Below are 16590 nucleotides of genomic sequence, written 5' to 3'. Positions count from 1 at the left end.
GATTTCTTTTTCACCAATTACGTACCAATGACTTAGTGATATCTGCAGTCAAATGGCAAACATCCTCATCCAACACAAGCTTACATATCAGATTTCTCATGAAACCTACAGATCCAATAACCACAATTCCTTAAAAACTGAGCAAGAAGGAAATAGATATGGTACTGCCACAGAAATGAAAAAACTGCAAATAGCTTTACTATGATAAGCATAATAAACCATAAGCGAGTAACTGGTCTGCGTAATTTTTTTTATAATGTTTTTGTTTAGAACTCAAAATAATTTAAGTCTCCTTTCAGAGCAAATTACTCCCCGGGAACCAGGAGTTCCAGAAGCAAGAATATTCTTGTAAAATTTTCAGTGTATTAAAACTAGTGGGAATATGCAGCTTAATACAGACCCAGGGCTACATTTACCAGCTTGAAACATCCTCTTAATGGGGTAAAACCAAGACAGTCTGGCATCAGAGCAGCAGGCAGCACTGAGAGTGTGGCAAGGGTGTTGCCACAAGACAGGTTATTCAAAGGAAGGCTGTTGTACTTCAGTTATTTCAGCTGAGGAATTCAGCATGACAAATATTATATTAGCATTGCACCTATACCAAGGTGATACAAAAAAAGTTACAAGAAGGACACGGAGTGAGAAAGCTAAAATGGCAACTTTTATTTCTAGTCCTTTCAGAAAAAAAAAAGGTCTACAAAAATTATTGATTTTTACTGAGTTCTGCAGAACTTTCTCGTGCAATTTGTCAAGAAATAAAGAAGATGGGAATTTTGTTTCATTGGGATTTTCAGACAATATTCAATGTGACTCAAAAGAGCATTTGTACCCATTTGAACTCAATTCAATATCCAAGTGATATGGGAGAGCTTGTTACTAATGGAGTGAGAAATGGATGTATTAGAAACGAAAAACAGAGAGGAAGGAAATTAAAAAGGAGAAGAAAGTGCTGGTTTAGATATTCTGAAGTAACTTGAATCATCTGTGGTGAGAAGTTTCTGATAAGCTGAAGCAAATTAAATAAGCTATTTCACTTTTATTTCTTCATGGCAGTCAACTCAGACTGCACCCTGAACAGCAAGAAAACTACCCATAATGGAGATTTCTGTTGCAAATTACAATAGACATGAACCCAAGATAAAATTGAAACTCAAGAATTCCATATGCATCTATAATGATTCCAGAAGATCCTCTAAAGTAATGTTTTTATAGAATTGTGACTATTTCTTTACTGTATTCTGTGAATATATTAAAAAGCATCAAGTTACCAGTTACTAGTAAATTCTTAAGAATATTGTCATAAGTTTTATTAGAAAAACCTGGAGTAACAGCCAAAGCAAAGTTATTCATAAAACTACAAGCTCATTTTTACTTTAGAATTTTATAAAGGAAGTCTATTTTTACTGGAATTTTTCCAACTCAAACTCATAAAATATTAGACTCATAAAGTGAAGCAGATCAAAATCCAACTCCTTTTATGTTCCCAAATGCCATGAAGTGAGAATGAGTTCAGGGTCTTATGCTGCTAAAGAAAACATTACTTAGATTATTGGTATCATGACTTGGTATATTTACAAACAAAACGTCTGAGCACTTTTTAAGGGAGACTCAAAGCAAGGAGAGGTAGATGAAAAAGGCTGAAAGCTGTAAGGGAAAACCAGGATGAAATGATGGCTCACGAAACCAGGGCCACTTTCTGATTACAGATGAGATCTGCAAGAGAGGGTCAATTTTCAGAGACAGATCTGCACCCCCATGGTGGCAATGCTGGAAGTTGTAGGAGGCAATCACACACATGCTGCAAAGGTGGATGCTGGAAAGCTGTGAGGGAAATAGCAATGAGATTCAGAACGGGAAAAATGCTGGAATGATTCAAACTTCACACCCGATCCTGCTTGTTTTCACTTCCGTAAGATTACACGGTGTCAAAATGTAAAGGCAAACAGGAAATCAAGTGTTTAATATTCAGAGCATTCATCAAACACCATATCTCTAACAGGTAATCAGGGGGATGCTCATGAAGCCAATAAGCTCCTGTCAGTTTCTCTGTCTTCTCCCTGCATTGCTGCTTGCTCTTACACAGGGAGAGTGAGAAAATTCGCTCCCTAAAAAACGCACACCAGTAAACTCAGCTCATGTGAATATCACAGGGTCTGCCACTTTTGATGGTCTTGGTGGAAGTTAATGGGTAATTAAAGATACATCTCGTTAGGTACACTTTTGATTTGGAATTTTAGGAAAAAGGGATATAAAAATAAATTAATATAGATACTTCAGCCTTATACAACAGCTATATATATATATATATATATATATATATATGCGTGTATATATATGTGCATATATAAATAATATATAGATAATATATAAATATAAATATATATATACATATGCAAGACTGAGACCTCCTCCTCAGATATTTTTAAAATCTGCAGCTCAAATTCCCTCTTGTTTTTGAGACAGAAAAAAAAACAGACAGCAGGCTACTCATATGGAAGTACAATCAGGAGAGAAATTATATTTTGAGATATTCTTCTTCTAGTTGTTCCAAAATTTTGCAACTGATTGAAAATTTAGCTGAGGTTCTAAGTTCCCAATACAAGACCTCAAGAAATAAATAGTTTACACTTACAGTCCCAATATTTGTTTATTCTGAATCTTAGCACAAAGGTTTCTCTTCCACAATGTGAAGCTCATGAAGAAAAGACTGGGTTGGATATGAATCACCAGAAGATTCATTTATTCAAAGGAATCTTCAGTTCAATCCTCAGGGCAATTTTCCCTCTGATTCATAAACTTTCCACAATAATCAGAAAGGGGGCTTTTGTGTGAGAATTTTCACAAAAGCAGAAACCAAGGTGACAAAGAAGTGCTGGGAAAAGTGTACGTGCCATGCTGAGTAAAGGAAAATGAGTCTCTAATTTAACTATAAAATTGCATGTTGATATAATTACAGGCTGGTTATATGAATGGACACTTTATAGGTTTCCTTTTCATTTCTGATTTTGAAAAACAAAGATCTTAGACAACTCCAGGTTTCAAAAAAATAAAAAAAAATAAAAAGAGAGAAAACAAATGCATACAGAAAACTTGGTTGAAATCCTTAACCCCTTAACATCTTTTTTTCCATGTAGCACACATGGTGAATTTCATAGTAGAAGTACAATTGCTAGTTGAGGAATTCCAGAAGTTTAAGCCCATGCATTAGAAATGAATGAAAACAGCAATTAACTGGGGAAAAGCCTGAGAAGTCCAACTTGCTCCATTCAATACACAAAAAATAGCAGGCATTAGACAGGACATAATTGCATAGGGTAATGGGGGAGTAGAAGATTAAAACCCTAAATCCCAGTGTTTTGGGAGCGCAGGAAAATAAGATAGGCATTTCCAGAATGGATTTTGGGTTGAGCCAGGCTCACTGGACTGAGTGCGCTCAGTCTGCCATGGACCCAGTAAGTTGTGCCCTGCAAGGGTTTATTAACTATGCGGGTTTATTAGCTGTGGGGAAACACATGCCAAATGCACAAAATCATTTTGGGCCGGGGATAGTTAGCCTGTTCTGAGCCCAGTGAGTTGAAGGATGCACAGGAGAGTTCTCCAGCAGACTCTCTGTGAGCATCATCTCATCTCTACCATGGCACATCAGACTCATTCCCAGCCAAAACAACAGAGCCAGGCTGCTGGAAAACCTCCTGCCCACGCTTAGACAAAAGATTAGACATGACATATTTTGGATTAGAGTTGCATACCTAGACTAGCTAGTACTTTACTTCATTAGGTGTCCCACAGCCGCTGTTTGAAGGCAGATATTTTATTTATATGATATATACATATTGTCTTCAATAAACATTTTATTTGCTCTGAGAGCTGTGAGGAAGCCTGCTGGCCCCAAACCCAAAGGTCAATGGATTTTGGGCCCTACTTCCTCTTCATCCCTTACTAAGCGAATGGATTTTGTCTTGCTTTTCTCCTCCTGCCCCTGAGGGTGCTGTCTAGTATCAAGTCTGATAAATAGCAGCCAGGACCCGGCACCCTGCATAACTTTGAACTGTTGGAGCATCTTTTGAACTGTTAGAGCATTTTTCTTTCAAATATTCTGCCACTTTTTCAGGGTCCTGTATCAGGGATGAACTTCCAAACTGCTGGAGAAGAATAATCCTTCAAACACTGGTCATTTTTTCCTACCTTCCATGCCATTCACAACTATCCACCCTTAGGGCAGATCTTTGAAAGACCCTCCTAAAAATCGCTTTTGTAACTCTGAACATGGTGTGAACAGCACTGAGGAGGCTTGGCTGAGCTAGCAACAAGAACAGGTTTGCCTGAACATCTAAGAGAAATTCTAAATCTTCAAAAATTGTTACAGCAAACTGAAGGAGAGTAAGGGGAAGAAAATTTGTGAAGATAATAAAAATTAGGAAGAAAACTAAGAAAATTAAACCCCCTTAGCAATAAGAAAATTCCTGAACAGCTTCTACCTCCAAAGTTGTGTGAACAGTTATGCACACACCGCTAATAAATGATGGATAGTTAATATGACAACAACTTAAAAAATTGATATTTCTACAAGTTTTTAAATATAATTGGAAACTTAATTTGATCACTTTATTCTCTAATATATATTCACAAAGGTTCTAATATTATTTGAATGCATATCTTAGGAAAAATCTGCATCATTAAAACAAACAATACGTGGAGGAATATATGAAACACAGAGAGATGCCTCAGATTTGTTCAAATTTTTCTCTCTCTGTCACTACAAGATGTTGTGCAGAGACTGCAAAAGACCTAAAGCTTTACATTCTGCATGTGGGGATATTGCAACATCAATTTTCTAGCAAATTCTAGCCTCTCACACTCACAAATCTGACCAAAAGATTCTCAGATTACAAAAGTAATCTCAGAGCATAAGAGTGTGCAAGTTTTAAAAGCATTTCTATTTCTTGATGGCAGTGTTTTTTGTAGATGCATGTATACACGGGGGTGTATATGCATATATATTTGTGTGTGTGTGTGTGTGTATTTTCAATTTTTAGTAAGTGTGGTATACAGCAAGAACCATGAATTTAAAGAATTTCTTTTGAGACCTATCTTTCCTTTTGCTGATGATTGTTCCTTATCTTAGAGTGCACAGAATGCTGTTGGCTGAATTGAAGCTCCATTGAGTGAAACAATCGGATTCAACCAAGAAGAGAAGAAAAATGATCCTCTTAGTGGCGTTCCTTAGCACAGGAGAGAAGTGCTTACCTTGTGATGGTTATTGGCAGCTTGTACAAATGATAGTGCACACGGGTTTAGGTTAACCTCTTTGCTTTTACATGACCTGAGATATTAAAAATATCCTTATTTTGAAGGGCTGCCAGGAGGTAACTCAGCACGACATATATTCTGGAGGCAGCATCATGAAATGGCATACACTGTTACTGAATTTTTAGTATTCAGTGAATATTGGTCATGATTTACAAAAATTTTGAAAAATCAGCATTTGTAATGGGATTCTCTTATCTCTGAAAAGCATTTCTGACATTCAGTAGTGCATCACAGAATTGATTTATAATTTTTTTCCTGGTACATATTCCAGCTGCATAACAATATACTGACATTCTGACACACTGCCAGTTCTTGCTCTTTAAAGAAGCCAGAACTCTATAACAAAAATGATTGGAAAACTACAAAATGAAGAAACAAACAAACAAACAAAGCAAACTTTTCTGATTAAAGCAATACACTCATATGAAGAAGGCTCAAATACATCAGCCAAAATAGTGCAGCTGCAAAAAGCTATATTTTATACTTAAAATATAGCTTTTGCATTGCTATATTTTAATTTGTTCAGAAATCACCTACTTGCACTTCAGTGCCAATTACCTGGTGACTTCAATATTTATAAACACATCTCCAAACCTTTTACCTCAAGTCTCTACACCTCCAAAACTTTCAAATATCTGTGGGCCTATTTAACTTTCAATCGGTATGGCCTGTTGTATCTTCAGGCTGCTGGGAGTTATGCTTGTCCTGTGCTACTTTTGTTTTGAGTGAGTTTTGCCTGATAGATTCATTATCCATACACTGAATGCCAAATACAAGCTGAATTCAAGAAACTAAACTGGTTTGATTTTTGTAGGTTACTGCAATAAATTCATATGAGGGGTTTAAGGGTTTTTTTAATATCTATTCTGAGTCAGCACTATTAAAGCAAGTCCAAAGTGTTTTGAATTTCCGCCTACATTTAAGAATATGAGCAAAAATTAATTATTTCTGATTCAGGCACTCTTCTCCTTTTCTCTGTGTGCAAACTAAGTGAATGCAAGATATTGGAGGAATGGCTCATTGCTGAGAACACTGGAACCTAAGTCAGGCAGCAACTCCCTGCTTACCAAATCTGTGTTCACACCATTAAAAATTTTAAACTGAACTCTGGGTGCTCTGTAAATATTGCAAGTGTTGAAGTGGAATTTGGGGCACTGGTTTTAATTTTTAAAGTACCCTATACATTTTGATCTCTGTTTGCCTGACAAACTTCATATTTCCTTGCAGAGAACTCAGGAGAGATCTAAGAGCTAAAACTCTTTTTTTTTTTCACATGAGAGGAAAGTGTTAGTAGGATATTTTTTTTTCTCAGAAGGCTGGCCTTTTTTTTCTTTTATACTGCCTTCAACAAAAATATTGTCACTGAATTCAAATGAGGTCCAGATTTCACACTTATAATCTAAAACAATCTTTTTTCCATAATTTCACTCAGCCTGAGTTAACTGGCTGGGAAAACACCCCAGATCATGTAATTCCTCCTAAGAAATGAAATGTAATGTGGATGGAGGTAATCTGTGCTCATCACTCAGGAAGCAATGAAAAGTCCACTTGATTACCAAGCTGATATTGCTTTATACCCATTGTATGCATTATGGACTCAAATCAAAAGAGGAAAAGATGAACCAGGTATATGTGAAGAGAAATGCAAGAATTAGAACACTACTAGACAATGTCTATACAGATTGATGTAAAAATCAAGGTATTTACTTAATGATCTCTAAAAATATTGAATATACAAAGTAGGAATGGAAGTTTTACATGCTGTTAGATAATAAGTGTTCAAATTCATCTAATGTTTCATTAATTTGATTTTTAATACAGCAGTTTCCATTCTTCCAAATGGAAGGGGAATTATTCTGTGCCCCTAGTCCTATTCAGGATGGTAAACACAGTTTTAATGCTCAAACTCTGGTTTTCAATATATGATGCACTACTGTATCTTGTAGTCTTGTATTATAGTGTCCATAGCCAATAGAAAAAAATCATGTAGATAATAAATTATGGTTTTATTTTGCTGGTTTTTTTTAATTTATGTCTTTTTCATTGTACTTTGTGGACTGGGAATTAATAATTTTATTCATTTTTCCTTTACATATGGAAAAAAATCATAAAGCCAAAATATTTGGCTAATATCGGTTTGGTTTTTTTGTGTTTGTTTGTTTTTTTGTTTTATTTTGTTTTTATTTTGTTTTTCTGTTGTCTTTTCGTTTTTGTTTTATTATATATCTCTTTGTAAACTTGCTTGAAAATCACCTCTGTTAGAATTTAGGGGACATGGAAAGATAAAATTTTATTCACATTCAATGCTTATGAAATAATTTCTTATTTACACCTTTCATTAGCATTAAATCCAAGTGAGCAAAATGTCAGATCTAGAAGGAGCTAAAATTTCCTAGCAAATGAACTAATCAGCAAATGAAAAATCTTAAAACTTTATCACCACATTAATTAAAAGAAGCAGTAATGATTCATACAAGCACACATAGTGGAGCACATAGATTGAACCATTGAAGCTGCTAAAAAAGGCAAAGAAGATCCTTCAAAAAGCTCAAAATAAAATTCAATCAGCAGCAAACTCCACAGAGAAGTTGATTTCCAAAATATACTGGCATCTGTCATTCACATCAATGGCAAGTCTCCCATCAGCTTCAAACAGAATGTCATCAATCAATTCCATAGGAAACTCAGATTATCTGAAAAACCATACCTCATCTTGGAGTCCACACATCTTTCAACCCTGATTTATGCTGCATCTGAGTAAAGGTGTAAGCACACCACACCTAAGTCAAGGTGACACAGCTCTTTCTTTCTGCAGAGATAGATTCTTCATTAATATACCCATATATGAGTAAAGTGCATAAGGGAAACACTTCCATTTCGATAAAATAATCAATCCTTTTCTTCTTGAATCTCAGCCTGCCAGCAATTCTTCATAAGTACATGGAATGACTTTATTTTTCTTTGTAGTCAAATCAGTTAAAATATTTTGAAGGGTATATCACTTTCTGTTTGATCAGTTTAATTTAAATCTACAAGATGCCCTCAGAGAGATCATCAAAGGATTTAGATATTTCAGTAGATTATTTTCTTTTCACTGACAGCAGCTCTAAAAGGTAGTGAACATTATTTACTTAAAAAGAAGTGTTTTCCCTAATGCAATGTTTGCTGGAAGAATCATTAGTCACAACAAAAGTTCAATGACTCAGTTAAATATATGTCTTATTTTGTAATTTATATGTCTTTTTACCATGTAGGATCCCTTGGGTCAAGTTTATGAGAAACAAAAAGGACACAAAAAACGAAATAATATTCAATGTATAATGAACATGCAAATTAACTGGAAAATCACTTTTTGTTAATTACCAATTTTTACATAATGACCCAATATCTCTTTGGTCTCTCCTAATACACAAAGAGATAGCACACTGTGGATGTTTCTTAAGTGGCAATTACAGCTCTGACTTAGTAGACACAGCTTATTGAAAATGTGCCAGCATTTAGAAATTTCTTCAGAGAGAGTTCTGCACTGAGTTTATTTTTCTTTATTTATAGAATCATGTTGTCATTTACAGGGTGAATCACACCTCACCTGCCTGATGTAAACTTTAAGAAAAACTCTGCTCTAGTATCCTGGCATACAAAGCTTGTCTAAACACAGAATGAAGAGATTTTTAATATCAGAGAAATTGAGAGTATTCATTTTCTAAACCATCTATTTTATAAACATTCAGATTATTATATTCATCATTACAAAATCCTCCAAGCCATCTTGAATATAAATACTATTTACATTTATGTTAATCTTATCAGGATGTCTGCAATACCTGAATATGAATCAAAGCACAGATTAAAATGGAAAAAGCTGAATTGCATCAGTAGAGCAAGCTGAAAAGCCTGTAATATTATTTAAAATGAGCTGGCTATTAGGTTGAAGTTATTAGATAACTTTTTGAAACTAATTTCCTAATTGCACTTTTTCTTATCTATAATTTGCTTCACTTAATATTCATTGGCCTTATTGTTACCATCTTTCATCTGGTCTATCATTTGAGGTTCACTGACCATGAGGTTCTTTCCAATTATTTGATCTATTCGTACAAATATATGATTTTGGTACTTCATTTCTGGCATGCCACCATTTTTTAAATGCTATGTTAAAATGCGATGAAATGTGGTCATAATGAAGTCATGTATTGTGGAATTGAGATACAAGTTCTCAACTCAAAAATCTTGATTACAACATTATGTGGTCCAAAAGACATATGGTTGCTTTGAAATTTATCAGATCAATTATCAATCATATGATTTCTATATTCTTCAAAAATCTCACCACTGGATTTAGAAGTAGTCAGGTTTTGTTTACATAACTTGCTAACTTGTCTACCAAATTGTTCTCTGTCAACACCACAAAAAGTAATTTTTCATGCCCTCTTAATAACTTTTCTTCTTAAAATATTTTGCCCAGTAATAACTTTAGATATTTATCTAATTAACTTAATCCAGCTAAATATATGCATACATATGTGTGCAGTTTTAAAACAAACTTTCTGTTTGGGTCTTTGTGCCATGAGAATAGATTGTTTCCAGTTTCAAGGAATAAAATAATACAAAAATGACTTCTAAAACTAAACCAAAGCTTTTTGGTTTTCATTTGGTCTGTTTGATTTAATTGGCTGAGTTTTGCTTTGATTAAAATTTTACATTGTTGAATTGAGTCTCTTTCTTCAAATAGGAATATTTTGTTCCAGACCAGGATAGAACAAATGTACATGCTTGAACATCTTCCTATCTTCAGCTAGGGATAACCATACCTTTATTTACTAGTGAGCTTCACCAACCATTCCTTCTTACAGGCTTTATGAGATCATTCCAAACATATGGAAAATAACTCCTAGTGTCATATTTAGGAGGGTTGATGATCCTTCATCCTGTCATGAACAAACCCCTGCACAAGGCATTGTGTGAGGGAAAGATTTCCTAGAAGTATATTTATGTTAGCCCAGAAGTTTAATATGTATTTTAAAAAATACAGGGTGTTAACAACACATTTTCATGCTTCTAGCATAGAGTAAATTTCCAGTACATACTGAAATTTTAAGGGTGCCCTTCATTTTGCCTGAGAGAAAGAGACAGAGAGAAGGAGAATCCATACACACCCCCAAGAACAAAGGAATGGGATGTGACTGCTTCAAGACTCCTGAAGGCAGATTTCCTTTTCAATAAGAAGTCTTTGCAGCAGGTTCAAGGTCATGTGTCCCAGGTAATAAAGACAACTTTTTAACCACTGCTTTGTTCTCTAACACTTCCTTTGGCAAATTCAGTCCTGTGGTGACTGAAATAAAGCATATTAGGAACTGCAAGCACAAGTTTTATCTTGAAATAATTATGGTATGGACACTTGACAAAAAGAATATTAGTAGTTTGTTTTGACAAACGCAACTAAGGACAATATAACTGGTTTAAGTTGGATTTTTTTAGCCCAGAATGAATGCTTCTCATGCTTATTTTTTAAAAAAATTAGGACATTAATCTAAAACAATGGTTTAATATACATTACCTATGTATGTATCTATGCTGTCCAGGACACCAAAAAGTGATAAATCTCTTGGTAAAATGAAAATCCCAATAATAAGAATTTATTAGAAATTTAATGCTCATAAATTAAGAGGAGAGTATTTTTATTTGTGCACTGGGGTTATGTTTTCATTTTTTCTTTAGAAGCAGCCTAAGAAGTAGCCAGTGTTTCACAAAGCAGCCTGTGATGTTTGTGAGTGACCAGGGCATGTACAGCATGTGTCTGACCCCGCTTTTAAAGGAAGCTGGATGGATCACAACACAAAGGGATCCAAAGGGTGGCACTAAGTCTACCTTACACCTTTATGGCTTTCCAGAATATTTGGCATTCCTCTGCTAAATCAAAATTTTTCTGATAAGTAAACATGATATCTAACATTTCAGCTCCATTGTGTGGGTGAAATGGAGGCTGAAATGTTAGATATCATGCTTACTTATCAGAAACAACTAAACATGAGTTTATTTAATAAGTTAAGATATCATATCAATTAATTAATAACATTAATTGATATTTGGTGAGGAGGGAAGAAACCAGTCACAGAAGTGATTTTTTAAGAGAAGCTGCTCAGAGTTTTTCCATGCCTGACAAAACCAATCAGTGACTAGTTTTGAATATCGACACTTTGTTAAACCACTAGAAAGCTGTACACGCCTCTGTGAACACACTCTGTGGTGTTCACATGCCCTCTGAACAGAGAGAAGCTGTGAGACAAGCAGAGAACAAGGAAAACATAATTCTTCTCTCGCTTGCTGTGCCTGTGTTGTGCTAAAATGGAATTCAATATGGAGATAGTTTACCCAAAGTGAAAATGTTTTGTTCCCTTGGCCTATCAGAGCCAAGAAGTGTGTGTGTGTGTGTGTGTGTGTGTGTGTGTGTGCATGTCAGACTGTCACGGGACAGTCAGGTGTTCCAGGTTGCAATGCAAGTTGTTTTCCATTCCCATCTGTATGGCAGATTACCTTTGTCAAGTGGGCAGTTTGCCTTTTCTCTCTCTTTGAGTGACCACATTCACACCTCCCTCGGGAGGGGACATTGCTGATAACAGCTATTGAATGTCACTGCATGGCTGACAAGAACTACAGCATCCCATTGGGAGATGCTCCGCCCAGAGGGAGGAGCCAAGCATTCCTGCCTGGATATAATCCAGAGGTTTTGAGACACCAGCATGGCTTTCTCCACAGGATTCCCAAGAGGAACAGCAGCTGTCTCTTCTGGATCTTCAGGGGAAGAATACATCCTTCTCTACAGATCCACTTTGCTCCAACAGAACCACCCCTGACACTGCAGGAGGACTGCAGCCACAATTCCAATGGGACTGCCACCAACACCCCACAGGGTGTCAGGCTGGGTTCTGACTCTGTCCGTGTTGTTCTAGTGTACTGCATTGTTTATTTTATCCTTTTATTTTTCTTCCTATTAAAGAACTGTTATTTCCTGCTCACATATTTTTTGCCTGAGAGCCTCTTAATTTAAAATTTATAGCAATTCAGAGGGGTGGGGTGGGTTTACATTCTCCATTTCAGGGGCGACTCCTGCCTTCCTTAGCAGACTGCTGTCTTTCCAAACCAAGACATCACGAGAGAATCAGAGATGAGTGCAGTGTGAGCAGTTGTGAACAAGAGTGAGTGCATGGCAGATTCAATTTAGATGAAATGTACATGGTATAGTATAATAAAGTAATGCTTTAGCCTTCTGATGGTGGAGTCAGATGCATCATTCTCTCTCCCCTTCATTGGAGTTGCCATTGATTTACAATACACACACATTAAAAACGAACAAACCCTGGCAAAAGCTCTCTTATTTCTGCTGTTCCCCACAGGGAAGCAGGGGAGAGATTGCTTTCCCTGAGCAGCAGCAGGAAGAACCTGTGATGAATTGGCCATAGCCCCCATTCCCTATCTCTTTGTGCCAATGTGGGAGGAGCTGGGAAGTAGGGGGGTGGGGGAAGGTGTTTGTAAGGTCTTCTTTTACTTTTCATTATCCTGCTCTGATTTTGTTAGTAATATATTTAATTAATATCCCAAACTCAAGTATACTTTACCCATGAATACAGAATGAAGATGAAAACTTGAGGACATTCCTGAAAAAAAAACAGCCAGAAGGAAGGAAAGAAAAAGCATAACTCCTGGGACATATTGATATTCCTGCTGTACATTAGGCTAATTCCTAATCCTTGTAGAAATATTGCAATAATGTATATATATGACATGAAGATGATTGGTCAGGAATTCAGGATATATGTGATTAATTGTACAAGTCAACAGTTATTTCAGACAAAGAAGGTGTAAACACTTAATAAGAATGTGGTTTTCCTCAATTATTATTTGTAATGATCTCACACAACACCCTGTGGCAGTAGTTGTTCCTTTCAAAACTTGCAACAGTTGATTCTTACATCTGTTCTAAACTTCTTTGCTTACAGCACTTGAAAGATTTGGTTTTCTCAGATGTGTTAGCAGGACTATGCATTATGTAGGATCACTTTGATGGTTATTTCTGCCTTAAAACATCCACAACATATTGAGTGAGGGAGAAAGAAAGGAATGGCAGTATTTGGTAAATCTTAAAACACAGCAGCTTACATGTTTGGGAACTTCTAAAATGTTTGTTCTTATAAGCAGGAACATGTACAGAGAGAAGTCAGATAGAATATAGGGTCTCGTTTGTTTCATTTTTCTATTAAAATTACTTCTAAAAATGAGCTGTGCATCTTGCATTGAGATAAACAATTTTTTTCAAATTATATATCACCATTTACAGCTCTGTTTTATTTCCATATGTATGTATATATCATTCCTCTCTATGTGTATAAACATTTCTTTTTTTGCACTCCCCCTCTTGACTTCTGCAGCAAACTGTTGGCACTTTGGCTCATGATTTAGTGAAACACATGTTAATGCCATCAGACAGAACTTGTGCTGCAAGGGGTTTTATTTATTTTTTGTATACTCTCTCAGCCAGCATTTCTGACCTCATCTGCTTTTGTATCTCTAAGAAAGAGGGGCAAGGTACAACAACACTTGGGTCATACTCATGAAATGTATTTACCAAGGTTGAGAAATTCCTTCAGAGGCAAAGATCCAATACCCTATTTCCAGTATAGCTTTAAATATATTAAAAAAAATTACCAAAATTTCTGAAAGTAAGTTAATTTGAAAAAAATCACATTATAGACACAACCATTTTAATGGCCAAGTCCAAATTGGGATCAGAGTTTGAGTTAGTTTCTTTCCTAGTATTTTTTTTCCCTCTAAAATAATCGTGGCCATGCTTCCAGACCAATCACAGACCACATTATGAAGTTTGGGTTATCCTTAAAGTAACAATTCTGGCAGATAAGACAGGTAGATTTGGATCGGCTTAGCAGTCAAAACACTGAGAATTTAAGATGGAGCAAGCCAACAGCTGTGTTAATATACAGCTCCAATAACTGCTGGAGATAGCATCTACGCTGTACAGATCACTCTGCTTTCTAATTAAATCAGAACTCAAAAGAGCAAGAAATGCTTTATTGAATCTGTAATTTCTATAAATCAAGTAGTCTGCACCCCTTCTTGTTTCCATGGCAATAGGCCTGTCATGGGAATGTTCATTAGCTGCAGCTTGTATCACTGCAGGTACACCAACCTCACATTGCAAAATACCTGTTGTAAAGTACAATCCGAATTAAATCCCAAAGCTATTAATGGAAATTTCCCCATATTATAAAATACTAAAGTCCCAGGAGTGTTCCCAGCTTGTGCTTCTCAGGACTTCTCTGCTCTGGTTGAGTTTTCACAGTGTTTTTCCCTCCCTTTGCCCCAGTAAGTCAGTTTGCAGGTTCTGTCACCCACCAACACCTGATTTTTTCAGGAGAAAAATAGTTTTTAGCAGTGTTTCAGCCATGAATGGAGCAGTCTGCTGGCTGTCAGCCCCATGCATGGGACTTTTACCCTCAGTAAAACCTCAGATTTTACCTTTTCTATCCTTTTTCCAGCACCCTGAAAGGGCATTGCTGCACTATAGCTGTTCTGTTCCTGGAGCTTACATTTTAGTGCCAAGCCAGAGGTAAGCACAGATTCTTCAGAGTTATCTTGAAGAATATGCAAAACCAAGAAAATGTACATCCACCTCGCAGTTGTCCTTGGCAATGAATTTGGCCATGGAAAATCAGGCAGTGTTGATGTCTTATTTGCAAGGTGGAAATCCTCATGCTTGAAATAAAGGCATCACAGCTATCACTTAAAAGAAAATCAAGCATGTTTTCATTGTCTATTCAGATTCACCTAATGGGACTGAGTGTTTTCACCAGCACCTTCAGAACCCTGTCAGTCCTGTTATTTTTCAGCTGTTGCACATCACTATTGCTTTGGCAACAATTCCAAGGGAATCACATCAAATATTTCCATTTTTAAAAGTATCATTCCACACATTTCTTCCACTGCTTAGCATTTTATTCCTTATAGGAGTTACATTACAGTAACAAAGCCTCCCATTTTAAAGTCCTCAAACAATCTCTTCCAGTTTCCCACTGCGCAGCACAATATCAAAGATTTCACTGATCCCTGAAGTACAATTTATGTCTGACTTTCTGGGGGCATAAAGGACATTAAATATCTCTAAGTAGAGAGATATGTTTATTGCATCTGCCAGTTACAGATTTATCAATTTATCAATAACACAAATTTTTTTCAACTTTTCTACAAAAAATTTGTGTTATATCCATATCTGTAACATATCTACCATGACAACCAGAGTTAATTGTTGTATTTAAAACAGATTTTTTCTACACTCTGGCTCTTACATTTATACAGCACAGGATACAATGACCTCTGCAGTGCATGGCAAGAAAATTCAAGTGAGTGCTTTATGATACTGTCTTCTGCAAAGCAGGTGTGCTATATTGCTACACAAACAGGTTGTAATGGAAACCCATCAACTCACCTTCATAAACAGAAACACAAGCTAGTAAATAAATTCAATTATTGTTGGGCCTGCAACCTCAGCCTTTAATTTACTACACAAGCAGCTAGAGAAACACTTCCATCAAATATATTCAATGCTAATCAGAAGCAACGACCTTCTTTGTAGAAGAATAATTTTAAATCTTCTCAAAATTTTATTAATAAAATCTTCCTGGTGTCACATAGTATCATGAAATATAGTCCTCAGGAGACATACTACATGAACTTATGCAATTCTAAAATATAGTGAACGCGGTAGAGTTAAATCACAGAAGAATCCTGCAACAGTACCATGCTGCACTATCAAAAGCAAAATAGAAATACAAGAACCCTCTTCCCTTTTCTGCTAGAAACCTGTAACAGACCCAGTTTCACAGGAGATCAGGGAAAACCAAGGCTAACTGTATTACCAAAGCACACTGAATTCCCTTTCTCTCCGTGGAAAGCCCCAAGGCTAAATACCATCTGCAACAGAGAGCAGGGCCATTTATATCTCACTGATCCTTTGCCCCAGCCTTGGCCCCATCGATGGGTTACTGTAATTAATCCACATCCCAGGGGAGCTCTGTACTGGACAAGCTAAGTGCAGCCCGTGTCCTTTGGCCACTCTTCCCCTTTGGTATGGCGTGACCCTTCCTTCTTGACCTAACTGTGTCAGAAAACTGGATGTTATTACTTCTCTTTGGTGTGGTACAAAGAAATAAAGAGAAGCGGAGAACTAAAATTTCTTTTACGCCAGCCGCTCAAAAAGATTCAATTATG

This window comes from Melospiza georgiana, chromosome 5 (genome assembly GCF_028018845.1).
Source record: "Melospiza georgiana isolate bMelGeo1 chromosome 5, bMelGeo1.pri, whole genome shotgun sequence".
In the NCBI taxonomy this organism is placed as follows: Eukaryota; Metazoa; Chordata; class Aves; order Passeriformes; family Passerellidae; genus Melospiza; species Melospiza georgiana.
This window is presented reverse-complemented; position numbering follows the sequence as displayed.